Genomic DNA, 21,297 nt, shown 5'->3' on the forward strand with positions numbered 1-21,297 from the left:
TTAAAAAAGTTGCAAAAACATACACTTTTTCCCATGATAATCAATAGTCTTCCCATCCTCATCAGAAAGAGTAGCATTCGAATCAATTAAATATTTAGCGGCAGAAGAATTAAATCAAGCTGCAGCTGCTGGATCAGGCTTGGGAACAATGTACAAAACTAAGAACTTTATACATCCTATCAGCATTTTTACGAGCAGTTGGCTGACAGGAAAATTGCAGGCAGTAACACACACATCCTCCAATGCTGAAAGAATTGGACGAACAGGTAAAGGATCTGGAAAGTCTTTCTGTAACAGCTTATAGTATTTTCTGAGGGACTAAAAAAACCTTAGTGTTCTCCCACTGAAAAAACATATGCACTACGTTTCTGATTCCTGGAGACCAGTCTATTCACTTATGTGGGATCTCATGAAACCCAGACAGTTTCTCCCTTCCTTTGCTTTTGATTTTCTTATTATAGGACAACTCTCACTGAACGCTCCTAAATATTCTGAAAAGATTAGGTTCACAGATACTAAGCAATCAGGTGTCATACCATTTTCAGCCTATCCAAGAAGACATAACATCAGCACTTGCCTCCTACCTCAAGGAAGGTCTCACATTAGAAGCCTGCAAATAATTTGCTTGACATGCCTGGGTAGTTTAATCCACAGATGTAGAATACACAGAGATAAAAACCTGCCAAACCATGTCTTATTAATTTGTAAACAACGATTAAGGACTATTGTGTTTGAAAAGCCAATACTACTACAAAGATAAAGTAAGTCTAGGAGAGTGGGATCCTCCATGGCCTAAAAACCCAAACACTGATCACCACTGAGGAGTCTATACAAAAGAGAATACAGGGAAAAGGCAACATAGCCTGGATAACTAAGGGACTTCAAGTCTGAAACTTTTTTGGCTAGGAACCACTGAGGTTTCTCCAGCTGAGTGGCATGTTATGAAAGGTACACAACAAACAGAATACTGTATTCAGTAATGAAGCAAATAACAGATGAATACAGTGGGAATAAGATTTCTTTCATTCTGAATGACATGCCCTTGGTTATAAGTTGAGCCAGCCTGAAGGGTTTTCTAACTACAATGGTAATATGATGATGAGGAATCTCTACCCATTTTTAAGGGGTGTGTAGAATGCTGATGAATTATTTTGCCAAACCAGATTATACTGAATTTTTATAGGTTCACAGGTAATAAATACTAGGCTAGCTGACCTTGCCGACCATTTTAACCCTAGCCAATTTCCCTTTTTGTGCTCAAATAACCTGTCCCATTTGGTTACAGATTGGCCTTACCCATCCCATGGTCGATAAGTATATACATTAACCCTACTGAGAATAAATGTGATCATAGCACAGATAATTAGAGGGGACCCATGATTGGGATAAAGCATTCAGAAGTTGCCTCTGTCCATTAGTAGTATAGGGTGATGTCCTGGGGTAAATTTTCTGTTTCCCATCCATAGATCTAAGCTGTGCTTGAATACAGGCAGGGATGAGCTTTGTTTTATGTGGATGGTGAGTCTACTCCAGAGCAGCTGTATCCTCTGTGAGATACACCTGTCCCTCCAAGCAGTTCTGCTGATGTTTCAGAAGAGGTTTAGATCCCTAGACAGAGTATTTCTGTTACCATTTGCCTTGCTGATGTGCAGTAAATCCATTAGTAATGGGTTGGAGGATGCCTTGTATGCCAGACGCAGTAGTCTGCAGGACACCATGTATAGTGACAGGGCTTTGAATCGGTTCATGTAGAACATGTTGTTTAGGCCTTGTACATACATACAAATATTACATGGGCAATAATGCTCTTCTAGCCTGTCAAGATAACAAAACAGATATTCCCATAAGTGTCCAGGTTGTTCTTAAAAATATCTAAACTAATGCTTGCTTTAATGTAATTTGGTGGTATTTTTCATGTATCAGCTACTCTCTGAGAACCAGTTAGTACAATTCTCATTCCTATAGAATCTTCTACATAAGATTGCCTGATGATTCTCTACTAATTTTTGATAACCCCAAATATTCCCAAAAGATAGTTGTCTCTAAATGTCCTATATATTTAAATAAGGTCCCCTCTTAATTATCTATAAGAAACATAGCACAAATTCAGATATTTTAGTCTTTCATAATAACTTAACTTTTCACATCCATGGATGCCCTTGGTATTTTTCCACTGTACTCTTTCCAAGTTACTCATGCTTGTTTTCTTATAAGGGTTCCATATTGTTATTCCACACTCAAGTTTTGGTCTATGTAACTAACAAACAATGTCCACAGACATGCATCTGGAGCATTTCTCCCCGGGCCTCCACTCAAAGTTGGCTCTGTTCCAAGTTGGACTTTCCCAGTTAACAAATGTTTAATAAATAAATAAATGATTTCATAACTTCTAATTTCTTAGACTTCATATATCTTTTTATACAGCATATATTTTTATAACTATCATTGGCTGACATGATTAGAAAAACTCAAAGCTGGATCTACCCATATAACCAGGTCCATAAATGAAGCTATAGTTTCAATCACTGTGTGCTGTATTAAATATACACCTTCCAGTTTAGGTCTCCTAGATCTTGCATGTTTAGTTTTTGATTTACTTATCAACAGTTTACTCTCCTGTGCCCAAATGGTTACTCTATTCAAGTTCTATTGCAGACATGCCCTATCTGTAACATATGTAATCAGTTTATCCATTTTCAAGTTATCTGCATACAGACTGTAGAACACCTCAGATGAAAAAGATCTGAAAGATGCAATCTAAACAAGTATGGGCCCAGGACAGAGGCCCGTGGGACACTCTGACTATAACTTAATTTCACCTGTCCAACTGCTGTATAATACTTGCCAAGTCCTATTTGAAAGCCATGCCGTGATCCATCTTATTAACAACACATTAATACCTAGTTGTTCTAATTTATTGATAAGTGTTTTGTGTATGACCCTATCAAATGCTTAAGTTAAATATATATAAAATACATCAAAGCACATTTTTTCATTCATTCACAGCTATTATTTTGCTACATCATGTTATAGGTAATAATAGATCTAGTTTCAACACATGCATGCTGATACATGGTTTCAAGTCCTAACCTTTCCAGTTCTAACAATTGATCCATTATAACCTTTCTCCATTATTTTTCCATTACAAGAAAGTAAAATTATGGGTCTGTATGATTCTGGATTTGTCCTGCTTCCCATCACCTTAAAGACAGGTTTAACAAGTGCATGGCTCCAATCTTGGAGAAATCTCCTCATGTTTATATGACCTAGTGAGCAACAGATATAATGGTAATGTTAAGTTCATGTTAAAGTGCTCTGGGATCATGGTTACTAATTCCATCTCCTCCCCATGCTTTGCTTGGGTCCAGTTTATGTAATTGTTTTTCAATATAATCTAATTTGAATTCAGTATCTGAGGTTACCTGGATGTTACTAGGACAATTTATCACCCTCCCCCCCTTGTGGAGCCAAACTGCTCTGTATAAGATTTTGTAAATACATGTACAATATGATTTTTCTGAGAATAACCATTTTAGAAACTACACACAGTGTATGTGTCTCTTCCTACCACATCTTATACATCTATAAATTGGCTTCTTATTGTGCTTAACATCTATCTTTATATACATTTTCATAAAATGTTTCCTTGATCTTATCTCATACTATGTTTAATTTGTCTATCCAGTTTCTTTCAGTTTTCCAAGTTGTAGTTCAGCCTCTCTTGCATTTCTTACATGCTTTGTCTCTCACCTTAATCAAGTATCTTGTTTTATGGAAATATATCCTCCTGATGTTGTGTGCCTAGATCCTAATGTTATTTTTTTTTGCATTTAAACAATTTCTGTTACAAAACTTGCCACATTCCTTTTGCATTTTTTCCACTGAATGCATCACTCCAATTAGTTTTACATAGTGACTGTTCTGCTTCTATGTGATCTGTTATTCACCTTCAGTGGATTGGTTTAGAATTCAGTTTGGCAGAATTATCCAGCAACAATTTAACCTTTATACCCTCATGACCGCTGCACATCAATGGTGGTAAAACCTAACATGAAGTAACAGTAATTTCTTTACAAACACAAACAATGTCTAGTATGTTACATTCCCAGGTAGGTTTTTTACAATCTGAAGCAATTGCTGCTCCTGGATATTCTTTGCAAATAATTTCCTTATTAATGCTGTTGAATCAATATTATTCCAGCCTGTTTCTGGAAAATTTAAGTTCCCAGTCACTATCATTCTTCCCTCTTGTGCTTCATGCAAGAAAAGTATGAAATCCTCTGGGTCATAAGCACTTGACTTTGGGTGTCTATGCACTCCAGCAATTGTTATATGTTTCAGGGTTGTCTTTACTGTCACAGTTACTCAACAGTAACTGTCAATGAACATATAATAGTCACTGGTGTCATAACAATCTTTAATCCCTATTTTGACACCTCCTCCCGATTTTTTTGTTAGAATGATTGTTGCAGTAAAAATATTTACATCCTGACAAAACTGGTCTCCAGTCACTATTCCTTTTAACCATGTTTCACAGACAATGATAACATCAATTTTCTGGGAGCAATGCACATTTTCTAATTAAAAAAAAAACATTATTACTAATGCTTCAAGCATTAATAACCATCAGAGATCCATCAAATGTTATCTGTGAACTGCTAAATTTTTGACCCAGCAATAATCCTATCTTGTATTTGTCAAATACTGCAAACTATCTGAGCAAAAATTATTTTCCCTGACTTTGACAAGTGCACACCATCCTGTCTAAACATGTGCCTAAAAATTAAGCTCAGATGTCCTACACATTTCTATTTTTCAAAACAGGATATTTTTTCATGGAGGTATTTACACAAAATATATTTTCATTCACATTGCCCTGACTCTCTTTTCTATATGTGACTTATGAAAAATACTCCCTAACACCTGTACAAGCGATGCTGGGCTGTTAAGTTCCCTACTAACAGTCGGAGAGTCACAGTAGATGAAATCATTTGTACCAATATGAATAAAAACAGATCCCTACCGCCTTATATTTTTGCTTCTGGCAAGCATAACACTATTTGGTGTTCGGCATCTTCTCTGCAAATGTAAGTATCAGTTTCTATAATAACTGAATAGCCAATTACAAGAATATAATTTCTGACTAGATCTGAAAAATCCTCAACTTCAAATTCAGTTATATCTCCTCTACCAATGGTTACAAAGGAATGATCTTCATCACCCTTAATCTTATTAATCTCACTGTTTTCATTGCTTATTGCATTTGCAAGCATACAATTCTCATCCAGCTGGCTTTGTACGTCCACAGCTGGAGACATGTTGTTATATTCCGTCTCTCTCCTCTTTTTCTTACAGTAACATTTTTCAATCTTTCTAAGTTCCATTTTGATTTCTTCCTTTTCATCTGCCCTTTGCCTTTTTTTTTCTACATTCTCTTTTGGAAAAAGTATGCCTTTTTCTATAAACTAAAGGTTTCCTGATGGAACAATATTATCATTCCCTGTAATAACAGAGCAGCATCCTTTTTAATATGTGTTCTCTCTGCTTTATAGACATTAATCAATTTGTGTTTCTTTCTTATTTGTTGTGAACTTCTTCCTTTCTTTTTTTTTTCTTCTATATGCTCTGAATCCTCAGACCACTGAATACTTGCATCCAGAATCCCAAAGCTGTCATCAGTATTATCTTATTTAATAAGAAGTTGAGTGATGTTTACTGACAACAGACACTTCACTTCCTAATATGTTATACCTGTACTATGCCTATTATTATTTATCTCATCAGTCCAGTCATTAATATGTGTAACACGAGTTCTCCAAGCTGTGCCAATTGCGCAAGTGCAATGAACATCAGTAAGCCTGCTAATGTTAACCATATTTGACATGAGGAACACAGATCAGTGTTACCAAGTGTTGCCTTTAAATATACATAGTATTTAGAACACTGTACAAGAAACTTGTGCTTTAGCAAATCATCAATGGCATACTCTCTTTAGAAATCCATTTTCGGCTGCAAATGAATAAAGAATTCTAAAAACAAAATAATCAAAATCAGTTACCACAGAATTCAAAGAGAATTCAAGTCAACTTCTATGAGAAAAATCACACAAGTAGTATACAATTAAATATTAAATTAAGTTCAATAAAATCATTGCTCTGACTTACCGTACCAGTTGTGGAAGTCACACAAAGGCTGAATTTCCTTTACAATGCTCACAGTTGTACCTCGTTTTAACAGTAAAGATCAATAAATCACAAACCAACTCAGGATGGTTTCAGATAAGCTCTGAATTGTCCTCTATGCAGTCTGTGTGAATTTACAGCTGACTAGGCTCCTTGGGATGGCTAGAGTTTGCCTGTCTAAAACCTATCCCTTTCTAACAAGAAACTGTGAAAATTAAAGACCAACATAGGATTCTTTCAGATAAGCACCGGATTGTTCTCTCTGCAGTCTGTGTGAAATTATAACTGACTAGACCCCTTGGGAAAGTTACAGTTTATCTGTCTAAAGCCTGTCCTTTTCTATCAACAAACTGTGAAAAATTTAGAGGTAAAACAGAATCCCTTTCTTCCTACAAACACCGAAAAACAGTGGTAAAAATAACATTCAAATCAAAATAAGTCTTCTCTGACCTGGCATCTGCACAGTCGATCACAAACTAACACAGCATTGTTTCAGGTAAGCTCCAGATTGTATCCTTTTAGTATGGTGTCTCTGTGGGTGTTCCAGTTGTTTCATGTGCCTGGACAGATACATGCCAAAGGGGGCATTATATTCAATGATTGGCCTAATGAGAGCTGAGTAAAGTGGAGCAATGACATCGCTAGATCTAGAAACAATCCCTTTGTTTATAAGCTGTGCAATATAGAAGGACTTTCTTGTAATAATGAACATGATGGCCAAAAGTTGGGCCACTGTCCACATAACAGGGTCAACTCTCCGGGGTGTATTATTAATGAGAGTTCTCTGAGGTAGATGACTTCCCAAAGGATACAATAATGCATTTTCTGGCATTCAGTTTCAGTCCATGGTTTTGGCACCATTTATTTATTTGGGACAAACCTTCTTGCAGGTTGAATAAGTAATCTGGGGATGACTGCTCCCAGCTTGCAGTCATCTGCAACTTTAGTCATAACCTTTTTCCTATTACTTCAGAAACGTAGATGCCAAATAGGAGAGGTCCCAGCAAAGAACCCTGGAGGACTCCACTGGTGACTGATATATTTTGTGGCGGTAACTTCCCATATTGTGATTATCTATATCCAATTTGTGAGCCAGCTGGCAATCCAGTGAGTGACACAGGGGTTTATTCCCAGCTTACTTAGCTTTTCTACTATGTCTGACTGGGGAATTGTGTTAAAAGCTTTGACCAGGTCAATGTAGTACTTGGTGTGTACCATTTTGCCTTCATTTTATTTTATTTTACATTTGTTTACTGGGATATTCCGACTGGACACAGGTCCATTTTCCGCAGAGGCCCGGGGAGAAAAGCTCCATAGTAAGTACCAAAATTAAACAATATGATTAACAATTTTTAAGAAGCAAATATGAGAAAAAACAACATAAAAAGCAATATGAAGAAATATATGAAAAACAATATGAAAAAATACTGTATAAGCAAATATGGAAAAACAATATATATATATATATATATATATATATATATATATACACACACACACACACACACACACACACACACACACACACACACACATACACACACACACACTAAAACATAGTTTCATCCATTGATTTGGTGTACTTTTCCAAAAAAATCCACTAAGCTGAGTAAGCATAACCTGTTCTTGATTAACCCAAACTGAGATCGGTCCAGTGCTTGGAGGTTCCCTATGTCCTGATTGATTACTTCCATGATAAGTCCATGGCCGGCCTTAGGCATAGGCCAACTAGGCGGTCGCCTAGGGCGCCACTCTAGCAGGGGCACTTTTCCCAGTATTTAGTTGATGTAGGTACACCAGGATGGGGGCACCGGGTAGTGGTGGGGGGCGCCGTGGAGCTGTTTTGCCTAGGGCACCAGTTGAGTTACGGCCGCTCCTGGATAAGTCTTTCCATGGTTTTGCATATGAGACTGGTCAGACTTATGGATCTGTAACTGTCTGTGGAAGAGCCTCCCTTATGCAGGGGAATGGCTGCAGTTGTTCTCCATTCACTTGGTACTAAACCTGTATGTATATAACCTATGACTGAATAGTGTTTTTAGAGGTGTGGATAAAATGTGCTTCATGTTACTTAAGAAGCATGCAGGGATATTGTTAGGACCCATCAATGCAGTATTTTTAGCTTTTGAAATCACTTTTAGGACTTGAATCTTGTACGACAGCTACAAGCGAACTAGTCTCAGGTATATCTTGAAGGATAGATGGAGAGGAGATAGGTAAAGTTACAGCTAAATTTATTGGCCAGTAGGTTCACTATATATTCAGCCTCAGTGTAGGTATCATCATTCATAATCAGCTCAGCGCACTGCTGCATTGTGCTTTTGAGATTATGAACATAACTAAAAAATGCCTTTTGATTGCCTTTGGATTGGGTAGCTATTTTTCCCTCAAACTTGGCTTTGGTGGATTTTATTAAGCTCCTGAATTGTTTGCTTATTTCAGTGATGTGGGGTCTAACGTTCTGGGAATTGCTCTTCTTGCTTTTGGTCAAATTATTTTTCTTTTATTATAAAGCTTGTTCATACTATGGTTCCACCATGTGGGTTTGTTTCAGATATTTGCTCTGCACTTGTTCCTATGGGGTACAGTTGCAGCTATGCAGCTGTTTACATAATGATAAAGTGTTGTGGTGTATGTTTCTGAGTATTAACTGGGTTTGGTGAGAATTTGAAGCTTACCAATATATCACATAAGTGTAGGTAGTTTGTCTTACAAAAATTTCTAAGCATACCTTGGGTGGGCGAGATCTCTGGATTTTGGTATTAAGTTTGAGGCCACTGCCTTTGTACCAGCTGTCTGCATATCACAACCCATCATGGAGTACCTTCATATCAATGAATGTGTGAATAACCCCATAGTTTACAATCATCAGTGAATTTTGTTAACCAGAGACTTGAGATAATTGCTTGTAGATCATGAAACAAATGCCAAATAGAACAGGACAGAGTATCAAGTACTAAGGAACCTCACTTTTGACATTTAGTTTCCATGGTGATGCTTGCAACTTTAATGATGTGTGCTCCAACAATCTACTATGCCTCACTGCACATGGGTTGATATTTAAGGACACCAGTTTGCCAATGATGCCTGCATGAGGAATAATACTGAATACCTTGGCCAGGTCCAAGTACACAGTGTGCACTGCATAACCCCCTTTAACTGTTTCAGTTGCTCTTTAGAAGTCTACAAGGTTAAGACATCATGACCTGCCTTTGATAAAGCCAAACTAACATGGATGCAGAGCTAACAGATTATAAATATCTGTATTCATGACAATGGAAATGAAAAGTTCCCTGTCTTTAGAAAGAAGGCTGGTAAGACCAATAGGGATATAGTTATTGGGGTTGGTGGTTGAACCTCCCTTATGTAGGGACTTCACAATGGTGGTTCTTCAGGCTCTTCAGCTGTATATGTGAAAAAAAACAGTTCCACATACTTCATCACTCTGATGAGGATTGTATATTTCAAAATAAAGCCCTTAATAAATTATTAACAGTGTTGAGTCTCTGCAAGCATTTCTTCAGTTTCACATGGAATACTGAAAACTATTTTTGGATACTACAATCACACATTATTGTTAGTACTGGTTGTTTGGGTTCATGAAAAAAATATAGGAAAATTACTGATTTGTAGTCTGATTTAACAATGGAGAATGACACCTGGGGAGCTGTACAAAGGCAGACATATCAGAGCCAGTACACTTTCATGTTTACCATTTGTTCTAAGCAGTTTGCATGTACAAAATCAAGAAACTCTTGGCAGACTTTGTGTAAGTGAGACAGTCTAATGCGGGTTATCTGAAGTCACCTAAAATAAATGTATTTGGATTTATAAGGATATCAGTTATGGCATTCAAATGGAAGAACTGTTGTGTAAAGAAAACTATTAACCCATAATCCACACAACTTCCACAAAGCACAGAAAAATATTGTCAGTGCACCAAGAATACCTTCATAAATGTATTGATTTATTGAGTGGTTTCATCCCTCTATACACAAGACTTCGCCAGCATGAGTGAGAACGTAAAATATAACAAAAAATACCCTTTACCCCAGAAATGACATCTGATGCACTACAAATGAACATTAATCATTTTTATTGTTACATAATTACTTCGCTTTTTCTTCCAGCAATGCGTAACAGGATTCATAGATATAATCATTTAAACAAGGAAGTACATTAGCATTAAGACTAACCTGCCAACATACTTCTTTATATCCTAAAAACACTTCTCAGTTACCATCTCTCTCTAATTTTTAGGAACATATTCCAAAATAAAAAAGCAAACTTTTTAAACTGCTGAAAATAAGTACTAGGTTAAGTTAACACATTGTTTAAATAACACATTTTAATGCTGTTCAAAGTTCATAGATACATCTGACTTCCTTTTAGTTATTTCCCCTATATAAAACATTAACAAGTTGAGCAAACGGGCGTATAAACAAACCCAGAAGTCATGCAATTAAAATGACCATTAGAAAATAGACCTGTCGTAACAAGGTAAAACTACACTAGATCCTTGTAAAACGTAATGACATTGCTGAAGGGAACCACACTTAAAGGTATCCTTAATAATGTCTGAGTTACAGTTGCAAACAATGTTTGTCTCAAAAATGTTTTTAATATTCATCTTTATTTTAAAACAAAGCTTGGAGTGGGACTAATATTATTTTTAATATACGAAAACCAGACAAAAGCCAAACTGATGAAAAGAAGGGACAACTTGTGCGAGCAGGAAGAATGTGCAGTACCATAAATGATTTCCATCTTAAATGCGACTTCCTAAAAGAAATGTTTACCAGTCGGGGTTACCCAGCGTCCCTTTTAGAGGAACTAATTGATGAAGTTTCAATTAAAAGAACTTCTGTTTTTTATAAACCTTTATTGTGTGAAAAGGAAGTGAACCAAAGTAGGTTAGATATCTATAGCCCTAGTACTTGTGGGGATGATAGTGATACACAGTCTCTTGTTACTTCATCCCAAAGTGAGTGTAATTTTAGACTGAATTTCATTACAACTTTTTCCACGGACTCCCAAGCGATCTGGTCTATAATTTGCAAAAATTGGCATTTTATTGCCAATGATACCTTTTTAGCTGGAAAACTAGGACCTAGACCTAGGGTAACATACAGGAGAGGAAATAACCTAAAAGAGTTAACACAGAGGAACTTCAATAATAGCATTTTTAGTAGGCAAAAAGGTATGTTTACATGTGGATTTTGTAACTGGTGTAGATTGGTTAAAACAGGGAATAGCTTTACTATTAAAAATAGGAAATATCAGATATTCCACAAGATGAATTGTGAAACAAAATCTGTGATTTATATTGCGCTCTGTAAATGTTGCCCTGGGTTTTATATAGGGAAGATGGACCGTAGAGTCCGTGATCGTATTTACGAGCATGACTATGCAATAAGAAAGGGTAATTGCCAAAATGCTTTGGCAAAACATGTTCACTCTCACCCTGGCCATAGTTTTGAATTTATGGCCATTGACCACACTCCAACTTCTATTAGAGGGGGTCCCTATTCCCTATTACTTGAGAACCGAGAACTAGAATGGCAACTAAAATTAGATGCTTTCAGAGTCCCAGGACTTAATGAAAATTGTAATATTTCTGCCGTCCTTAAATTAAGAAGCTATTTGAGATAAACAAGTCTACCCCTTTTCTGATAGGCTTGGTTTAGGATTTTGTTTACAATTTATAACTTCCAGTGGTGGTTTTCTTTAACATTATAATATTAAAATACAATATTATAAACTATAAACTGCCTATAACTTAGTAATAATTAATGTAGCCTTCTAATTAGCAAAATGTATTTTTTAAAAGAATAAATAAATAAATTACTTTTAAAAATATATTTAAAAAAAATTTTAATAACAGATGAATAACAGAACGAAATAATTTGTTAAAAAATTTCTTTTGCATTAATGGTACACCATAAGGACAGTCTTATACCTTAAGGGTACCCTTCTTTTGACATAGAACACTTTATGTAGATATGTATGATGTATCATTTATTTATTTACATTATGGGAATTATGTTTAACTCTCCTAGTAATGTGTCTGTATGGTGCTTTCATTTGTAGATTCAAGGAAACATCTTTTACAATTTTTATTATTGTTTCACGTTGGTTATTTTAAAATGTATTAAATTTTAAAATTTTTAAAATGGTTAATTACATATGTCACTTCCTGTTTATAAGTATTTAAGACATGAGTATTGAATACTTTTAATGTATTGTCTCTGACGAAGCCACAAGAGGCTTGTGGCAAAAACGCTTGATTTCCTGTTATTAATAAACTTGCGTTCAGGCACTCTCTACTGTTGGACCAAGGTTGCTGTGGCATTTATTCTTTTCATTATTTTTAATATCACATGCTACTAACAACTAGTCTTCATAAATAATATTTTAATTCTTGGGCTATGGAGAGAGTATGTTAAAATCAAATAAGTATTAGAATGTTCAGCCTCTTTTCTGTCAATAATATGCTCTTGTAGAGGGGACCAACTAAATGGAAATAAACTTCTTTGACCTAATAAATAAAATCTCATTTTTAGTGTATGTAATTAATTCTCTAGGATAGCCTCTTTCCATGAACAGGTTAACCATACAATTCAAATTACCCCCCCCCCCCAAAAAAAAAAATAATAATCTGAATTCACTCTGGAAAGACATACCACTTGACCCTTAGTAATACTATGTTTCTGTTTAATAGGGTGGTGGCTGTCACAGTGTATGTAAGAATTACAAAAGAAAAACTGTTTCCGAAAAACAGTTGATTGGAATTTATCCTTATATAATCCAACATCTAAAAATCAAGAAATCTGCACTAATGAATGAAAACTTTAAAAAGTGGTAGCCGAGTCTAAAAAATAACATAAACACAAAATCATCAGTCAAGTCCTTATTGCCTTTGCATAATATAAAATTGATTGTCAAGACAGCATAAATACAAAGAAATGTTTCAACAATAAATAGAATTTATCAAATAATTAATTTCCCAGCCACAAAGAAACAGATTTGCATAAATGGGGGCTGAGGCTGCTCACACAGCCACATCCCTTAACTGATTGAAATATTCACCTTCAGAATGGAAATAATTGTTTTTTAAAATCAATTCCATTAATGTAGAGAGAATGTTTACCATACTACTATCAATTCTGTCACATTTAATAATCATTTTGGAAAACCAAGTCAAAACAATAATGTGGGGATCACAATGAAAAGATCATGGACCTCAGCTGTAATAAAAAAACACAATTTTCATATGCAATCTAAAAATACCAATAATCTTACAACAGCTACAGAAAAAGTTCTAAATTACCTTTCAAGACACAGTCAGTAAAAACTGTTAATGGTTTTGTCTTAGGACCCCTACAGGAAACAACTGGCGGCAATGGTAGGTCACTGATTGATGTCCTTTGTGTATCTTGAGTATACCAAAAATCCATGCTATCAATGCAACTTGAGCAATAAAAATTCATAAACATCTTTAGTTATAGAACCCTCTAACAATTTGTCATATAAAACTGTATCTACACATCAAGATACAGTACACATTTCATAAGAAAATTCATAATTTAAAATCAATGAAAATATTCTATTCTCATAATTTGAAACGTACATCAGTCTCTCCCCACTTATCTGGTTTCATTACCCTAACGGGACGGTCTAATTTTAATTTGTACAATAACACCCTTTCATTATAACTTAAATTGCTATAGTATTTGACAGAATTTTTACTAAAGTTCCACAGATCAACGTTGGTCTGTTTCTGAAAATAAACTTAAGCTGGACACACTGGCAGATTGAAAGTGGATTTTCTCTTAATACCACACTTGGGTTGATCGATCATTGTTTCATTAAAAACAGTTTTAAATTTAGTTTTCTAATAAATAATTTAAAATCAACAATGGTTCTTTGCAAATTCATTCATTTACTCAGAGCATATATAAACAGTTTTGTGAAAAGATCAAAATGAGCATCTGTAATCTGTTCAGCTGAAGAGTTAAAATTTTAAACCATCCCTTTTTATAAACATAACACCATCTTGTTCATTCATTACATCCTGCTGTATATGTCTATGAAGTAGTCTGGTTCCAAAATGTTCTCTGATTCTCACTCCTGGGAGCATTGTATGTCTCGTAATCGATATAAGACATTTGATTGGTTGAATCCCTTAGGCACTCCATATTACATGTACTAAGTCCGATACTGTTGTGTCTCAGAGTATTTCTTTTTCTTTGAGGTGATCTCTGAGACACTATACATAAATTGTGGAGGTATGTAGCCCCTCATAGTATCGAGTACAGGGGGGCTTGAACCCCCTGCAAAAAGAAACTGTAAAAGAGAATAATGACTTTCAATATTCTCTGTTCTCTAGTTTCAATGGTTTGTTTTCAAACTTCCAAGATTCACAAATGCAGGTCCCAGAATTACAACAGGGAACCAGGATGGCGAGCCAACACAATTCCTACAACTTTCTGCTATCCTTTGAAATCAATCTATTACAGAAAACCAGTCAGCATTTCTTTTGAGCATCTTAGTCTGTGGAGAATCTCCCTCAAAGAATAACTGCTTACACTGATCATCATACAACTTCCTTTCTGTCTCCAGTCTATCAGCTCTAAGTTGGCTTCTAGCTTTTTGGCCAGAGGCAAAAAGAAAGGTTCTCCTTCGGTGGGTGGTCTTCCACTGAAATGTATACAGACAATGGCTTTTTATATCACAAAGCTCATTAGCTAGCTCACTAACTCACTAACTACAGTACTATGAATCGTACACCACTTACGAAAATCTGCAACTGTTCCAGTCACAAGAGTGGCAGTCCTAACCTAGTTAACATCTACAGACATACTGTACCTAGAGAAAATATATGGAAAGAAAATTTTCTGTTAGTATTCTGTTTTGCCTGAGGCACTAGTTTTTTTTTTTTTTATCCTCCATCAGACCTGCCCAGTGGCTCTACACTATTACTAGCCCACCCATTCCACTGGGACCGAGAACATGTCATCTGCCAACTATGCTAGAGACCAAGGATCAGATCCATTAATTTTTGCCTGGGGTGCTTAGGAAGTCCATTCGATGTTCAACATATTGATCTCTGCTGCAATAGCCTTAGCTATGAGTTACATTTTGCCAAGGATATAATGGCTGGCTAGCTTCCAAAGGTGCAGGGCACCTTCCATGCTCACAAACTATAAAGCAGCTCGAGCTGACCTGACTAAAAGACAAGTTTGGGTGCAAAACCCTTCAGAGCTTTACTGCCACCAAAGAGTATGCTCCTCTGAGGCTTCTGCGGATCAACGCTTGGCTTGTGCTTTCCTTTGCTGCCCAGGTAAGTAAGTTTAAATTTATTGATGTTTTATTACCTTCCTCTTCAAGAAAGTTATTTAAAAGCTAGGAGTGTTGTGTTTTAATGAACTGTCTTGAGACTGCAATATACTTTTAAATGGGGCACTCTTTTTTTCTGTCAGCTTACAAGTAATGTTAACTAAATGAAAAATAGTTTTCTGTGGAGAAATTGTGTTTATTTTTCCTTGGTGGGGCTGGCATAGTGTTTAAAGTGCTTTTTGGTGTGTTATTTTTTTCTGTCAAAAAAGGAACTTTTGTGGACTGGTAGTTTTACTGGCATTTGTTGCTTGTCTTCTTCAGGCACCATTTTTATCTTAACCATGTGTCACAAATGATATACTGCCAGCCCAGCTACCTGGAATTTTGTAAATAATTATATGTCTTTTGTGAATATCAACATGATTCATATGCTTGTGTTACAAGCTTATTAGAACTGTATGTTATGTCTACATCAAACTAGGTTTGTACAGACGTATTTTGAAAAGGGTTCGCAAAGTACTGAGCTTAAAGATGTATCCACAGTGTCCTACTGAAAAAGAACATAAATGTATATACACTATTGTAACTGTTTAAATGTATACATTTTAACAAGGAAAACTGGAACACGAGATTAACTTCAGAAAAATAGCTGAAATTAAATTACTTTATGGCAGCAAGGAGACAATGTCTAAAACTAGGGACCTTTCTGCACTGTCTTGCAAGTCTTTTATTGTTTTATGACTTCCAGCAAGTACTAATATTTAAGGAAAACCCTTGTGAATGTGTTTTCACAGGTAGATGCTAAATGCTACCAGCTGCATCAATGGTTGTTTTGGGCCTGGGAACTGAAGTCAGATGACAAGAAATTATGTAATTCTTCAAGTTATCCCACAGTAATATTTGAGACATTAATTTGGGAAGTCTCTGACAGAGATATAGTATTCTGTATTTTGTCTTTGACCTGACAAGATCCATTCACCACACATCTGCCTTGCTGTGGGTAAATCTAGGGAACAGTATAATTCTCTTAGATTCAGTCAGGTATACAGTGGAGCATGGTTTAAATGTTTTTCTTTATTTATTTGAGACTGTCCTACAATGTTTTAAATATTTCCTGTGATTTTGAACTCTGATATTATTCTCTCTCTCTATATATATATATATATATATATATATATGTGTATAGTATTGTCTTATTCTTTTATTATTTATTATTAAATATATTTAAACATTTCATTGTGGCTGATCTGTGTACAGACATATTTAAGCCCTGAGAGTTCTTGCATACTTACTTGGTAACACTGTATGGGCCACTCCAAAAAGCCCTGCTCTTGGTCAAACTACCATTTGTATTGACAGTAACATTACACAGTAAAACTAGACACCCTTTGTTAAGGGCCTTAGAGTAGCTGATAAAGAGTTGGCTGGTGGCAGTAATAACTACCTTACAGTCTGGGCAGAAGACGGCATAGCTAGTAAACCTGTGCCAGCCTTTCCCATGTGTGTGTGTGTGTGTGTGTGTGTGTGTGTGTGTGTGTGTGTGTGTGTCTGTGTAAAACAAATCTCCAAGAGTGTGTGTGTCAGCTAATCTGACAAGGACACTAAGCACTGGTTGGACAGACAGGGTGCTGGAGGTCTTGGCTTGACTAGTCAGCTGAGATTTCAACCCTACAGCTGTGCCAGTGGGATGTCTTAGTGGGGATCAGGAGAAAGAGGGAGAAACCAGTCCTGGTCTGACTGTGGTCTTTGTGTGCTCTTAAGGGAAACTGCACTTGATGCAGACAGATGCATCTGAAAATACTGTGTATGTACCTGTCATCCTCCCAATGTATGTCCCACACTGATGCTAGTGGTGAGGAATGTGGCTAGGTTGGCATCTCACCATGGAACAAACTACTGGTCCCAGGTCAATCCTTCTTCTAGCCCCAAAAAGAAAAAGTTAAGCAAACAGCCTCTGCCATCTCAACAGACTAACAATTTCCCTCAGCTGCAGATGGGTGTCCACTGTGAGCATTTGTTATACCTCAAACCATTCATCTTTAACCCTGGATCCTTCTGGTGTAACACCTATAGCCACTGTGGATTGGGCATTAGCCACATCCTCTCTGGCTGTTGGGAGTTCCCTCAGTGGGCAAGGGAGAACCACTCTTGTCAGTTATGGCAGATGGAAAAGTGAAGGTCCCTTTTGTGCCAGAATACTATGCCCATCCCTAGGGAAGCAGATGCTGCCATTTTGGGACATTGTGGCTCCATTTTTCAGTCAAAAAGAAATGGATAACTAATAATGTATCTACACCTCCTCAAAGTTCTTCAGACAGGAGTAGCTTACTGGGTATGGCTCAGGGTTTATTCAGGGTCTTGATTCTTCCTGCAATGTAGTTTCTGGTAAAGAGAGATTCCTCTTTTCCTGGAGATATTCAATATTCTGAATCTGAGCAGGAATATGTAGGGATGGATTCAGATTTTTTTCCCCACAGATTTCTTATTCAGACTCAGAGAAGAGCTCAGTCTCATATTCTCCCTGTGAGGTTTCTTTTTCTCTGAGATTATTACTAGAATGTGCCAGTGTTTACATTGGGAGAACACTGGGGTTTGTCAGCCCCTCAAAAAATACTATGAGGTGTTACAGAAGGACTTTCCAGCACTAGGGCTGGTTACTGGTTCTGATGCTTTTTGGTATCTGTTTCTCTGAAATGAAAGCAAATGCTGAAGGTTTATGGCTGACTAAGTTTGCAGATGACTGCAAGCTGGGGACTATCACTGACTTCTCTGCAGACATTAACTTTCTTCAAGAAAGTCTACCTCTGACTAACAAATGGTGCCAAAGCCATGGCCTTAAACTCAATGCTGAGAAATGCATAAGTATACCCTTTGGGAAGTCAACCATCCCGGCTAATTACCATGTTGATAACACACCCTTAAGAGTTGACCCAGTGGTCAGGGATATGGGTATATCTGGGTAGCATGGGGATCTTGGTATTCATGTAGACAGTAGCCTTGCCTTCACTACCACATGGTCACAGTGGGCATACCTCTCAAGTGTACCTCATTACTAGGAACGTACCTCATTTGGGGTCTTAAAAAATTAATGTTCCTCGAAGTTCCACACTGAAAGGGTCTGTTACACATTCAGTGTTAGGAAGTTTTTTGACTGATATCCTTGTTAAATAGAAATGAATCACATTAATTCATTTAAAGATCTTTTTTGTAAGTAAAACCAGCATATTTTGACCATACTATGATCTTCCCAGTTGAAGTTGTTAGTAAGCCATTAGTATGTGTTCCACATCTTGCCCATTTGTTACACATTATGAGGGCTAGTGTTCCTCATTTTGGAGATGGATGGTTGAGAGCTATGACGTTGGTGAGGAAATCTTTTTATGTTGCTCAACTTGTAATTAAGGGCATGGCATCTAGGTCCAAAGAGGCCATTATCCTGGTGTATTCTAACCTTATCAGAACAACCATAGAGTACAATGCTCCTCTTGGTATGTACCTGAACAGGCATATGCAGCAGCTACAGCGACTTCAGAGGTTCTTTATAAAAAGAATACAAGGCGTAACAAGCCTGCTTTAGCAGAGCACCTTAAAGCCCTTTCCCTCTACTCAGTCTCCTATAGATTGCTGAGAAGCGATCTATGCCTGGTTTACAAGGCATCTGCAAACCCCATTCTTACAAACCTCCCACATATATGTAAGTCAAAGAGTACTAGAAATACAAGGTTTAGGGACCATAATTTAGTCTGCAACTTAAACAGAACATGCTACAGAGATAGATACGTGTTGTAGAGACTGCCCTTCCTGTGGAATAGGCTTGCTATCCATGTGAAGCTGAGATTGTCTATTTCATGTTTAAGTGCAACCTAGACCAGTGGATGGGGAATAGGAAATTTACACTGGGGCTGGCACCCATGTCCCTTAGGGAGAGAGGTAGTTTATAAATGCCTGGCCCTTAATGTCTCATTTGGATACAGGACATCATTATTCTTTTGAGAAAACCTGGCTAGGCTTAGAAATGCCGCCCGGGTTGTTAGCCTATAACAGTGTATGAATTTGTGAATTTATACCCATTCCTCTTGTTCTGTTTTAGAGGATGGGTGTGTTACTGCCTGCAATTTCCCTGCTGGTCAGCCAACTGCCCCCTAAAAAAGGCAGACAGGATTTATAAAATTCCTCAGTCTTTTAAATTTTTACACAATATTCCCAAACCTGACCCAGCAGATATAACTAACTAATCCCACTGCTGCTAAGCACTTAGTTAATTCCAATCCTATTCTTTACGATAAGGATGGGAAAGTTACTGATAGGTATGGGAAAAAAGTGTATACTTCTGTAACTTTGATTTTCAGAATTTTGAACAGTCAGGTTAACATGTTAAGTTTGTTCTGACAACTTGTGAATGTATAACGAATGTTTTATCTGCAGTTTCTTCTTGTGATGAAAAGTCTGCTTTACGTAACTTAGTTTCTTTTGCACAGGTCATGCCTCATCGTTTGCAGTGTGTGTATGATTCTTTTGATACTTCTTCCTGGACTATGGGCACTGGTACTGTTTTAAGGAGATTTGCATGGCTGCACTCTCAGAACCTTCCAGATGATGTTAAAAATATTTTAAATTCTCTCTTGGATAGAGATTTAGTACTTGGCCCCTCTGCTGCAGAGATGATCAGAAAGTGTGATGAAAGGGGCAATATGATCCACGTCTCCTTGTACAAACTGTCCAAGGGATTTTCTTTTCCCACTTCCATTTTTTGGCAGGAAACAGAATGAAGAGTCTCGACAGAATTCAGTTAAACAGACGTTTTAAGTAGGAATTGCAAGAGAGTTCCAAAAAGAAGTCTCTAACCTCTCAAAATCAAGGACAGTCCTATGTCTAAATGACTACTTAAGAGGCCTTGTGACCCATTCCCACCGTGGCTCCCAAAAGTCTTTATCTTCATTTTTCAATTTGGCAACAGATTGCTTCAGACAAATGGGTTATGAATTTTATTCATGAAGGTTACAGATGGCAGTGGGATGAAATTCCTTCTTTCCAGGGGGTCATTCCTCATCCTCAAGATCAGATTCTTTTGTTTCCACCTGTTCTTCATCACATGCTGTCCCAAGGACTTTTAGAACCAGTTCCTTGTTCCCAAGTGGGACAGGGGTTTTATTAAAGGATGTCCCTCGTACCAAAGAAAGAAAATGCTTGAAGACTAGCTCTGTATCTTTCTTTCCTTAACCTGTTTGTAATAGTGCCCTAATTCAAAATGCTGTCACTTCAGAACCTAACTCTTCTTTCTCTTTCAAGTTTCATGGTGATACTAGACATATAAGATATGTCTCATCACAACCCTATTCATCCAGACTTCAGACTTTTCTTAAGACTTTGATAAGTCTGAGTCACAGTATCATTTCTCTACCTTAAACTTTGGACTATCCACTGCACCAAGAGTGTTCAATAAGTGTCTAGCTCCAGTTGTAGCTCATTGTGGGGTATACATTATCCACACTTTTTCCATATTTAGACTACTTGCATATCTTTGCAAAGTCTTTTTCAAAATGCCATTAATCTCTTTCTTGGTTGAGAGATCTCTTACACAAGCTGGGATTCCAAGAGAAAAGTGACTCCCTCCCACAGGATTGTGCTCCTGGGATGTCAACTAGACACTGCAGTCAAAGAACAGGTCCTTATTTAGATCTGTTTCTAAGATTTCCACTCAGACTTCGGTTACTGTGAGTGAATACTTCCGGATTTTGGGTCTCATGGCAGCTATGATTTTCATGGTAATCCTGGC

At 36.9% G+C, this 21,297-nt stretch overlaps 1 long non-coding RNA gene across 3 annotated transcripts in view; it reads right to left on the minus strand.

Moving 5' to 3' along the window:
• LOC122809645 overlaps positions 1–21,297 on the minus strand; it is a 1,890,825-nt gene that overhangs the window by 64,206 nt on the left and 1,805,322 nt on the right. The gene's annotated exons all lie outside the window — the stretch shown is intronic.

The sequence above is a fragment of the Protopterus annectens genome, chromosome 8.part0 (genome assembly GCF_019279795.1).
Source record: "Protopterus annectens isolate FY-2018-M chromosome 8.part0, PAN1.0, whole genome shotgun sequence".
NCBI lineage: Eukaryota > Metazoa > Chordata > Ceratodontiformes > Protopteridae > Protopterus > Protopterus annectens.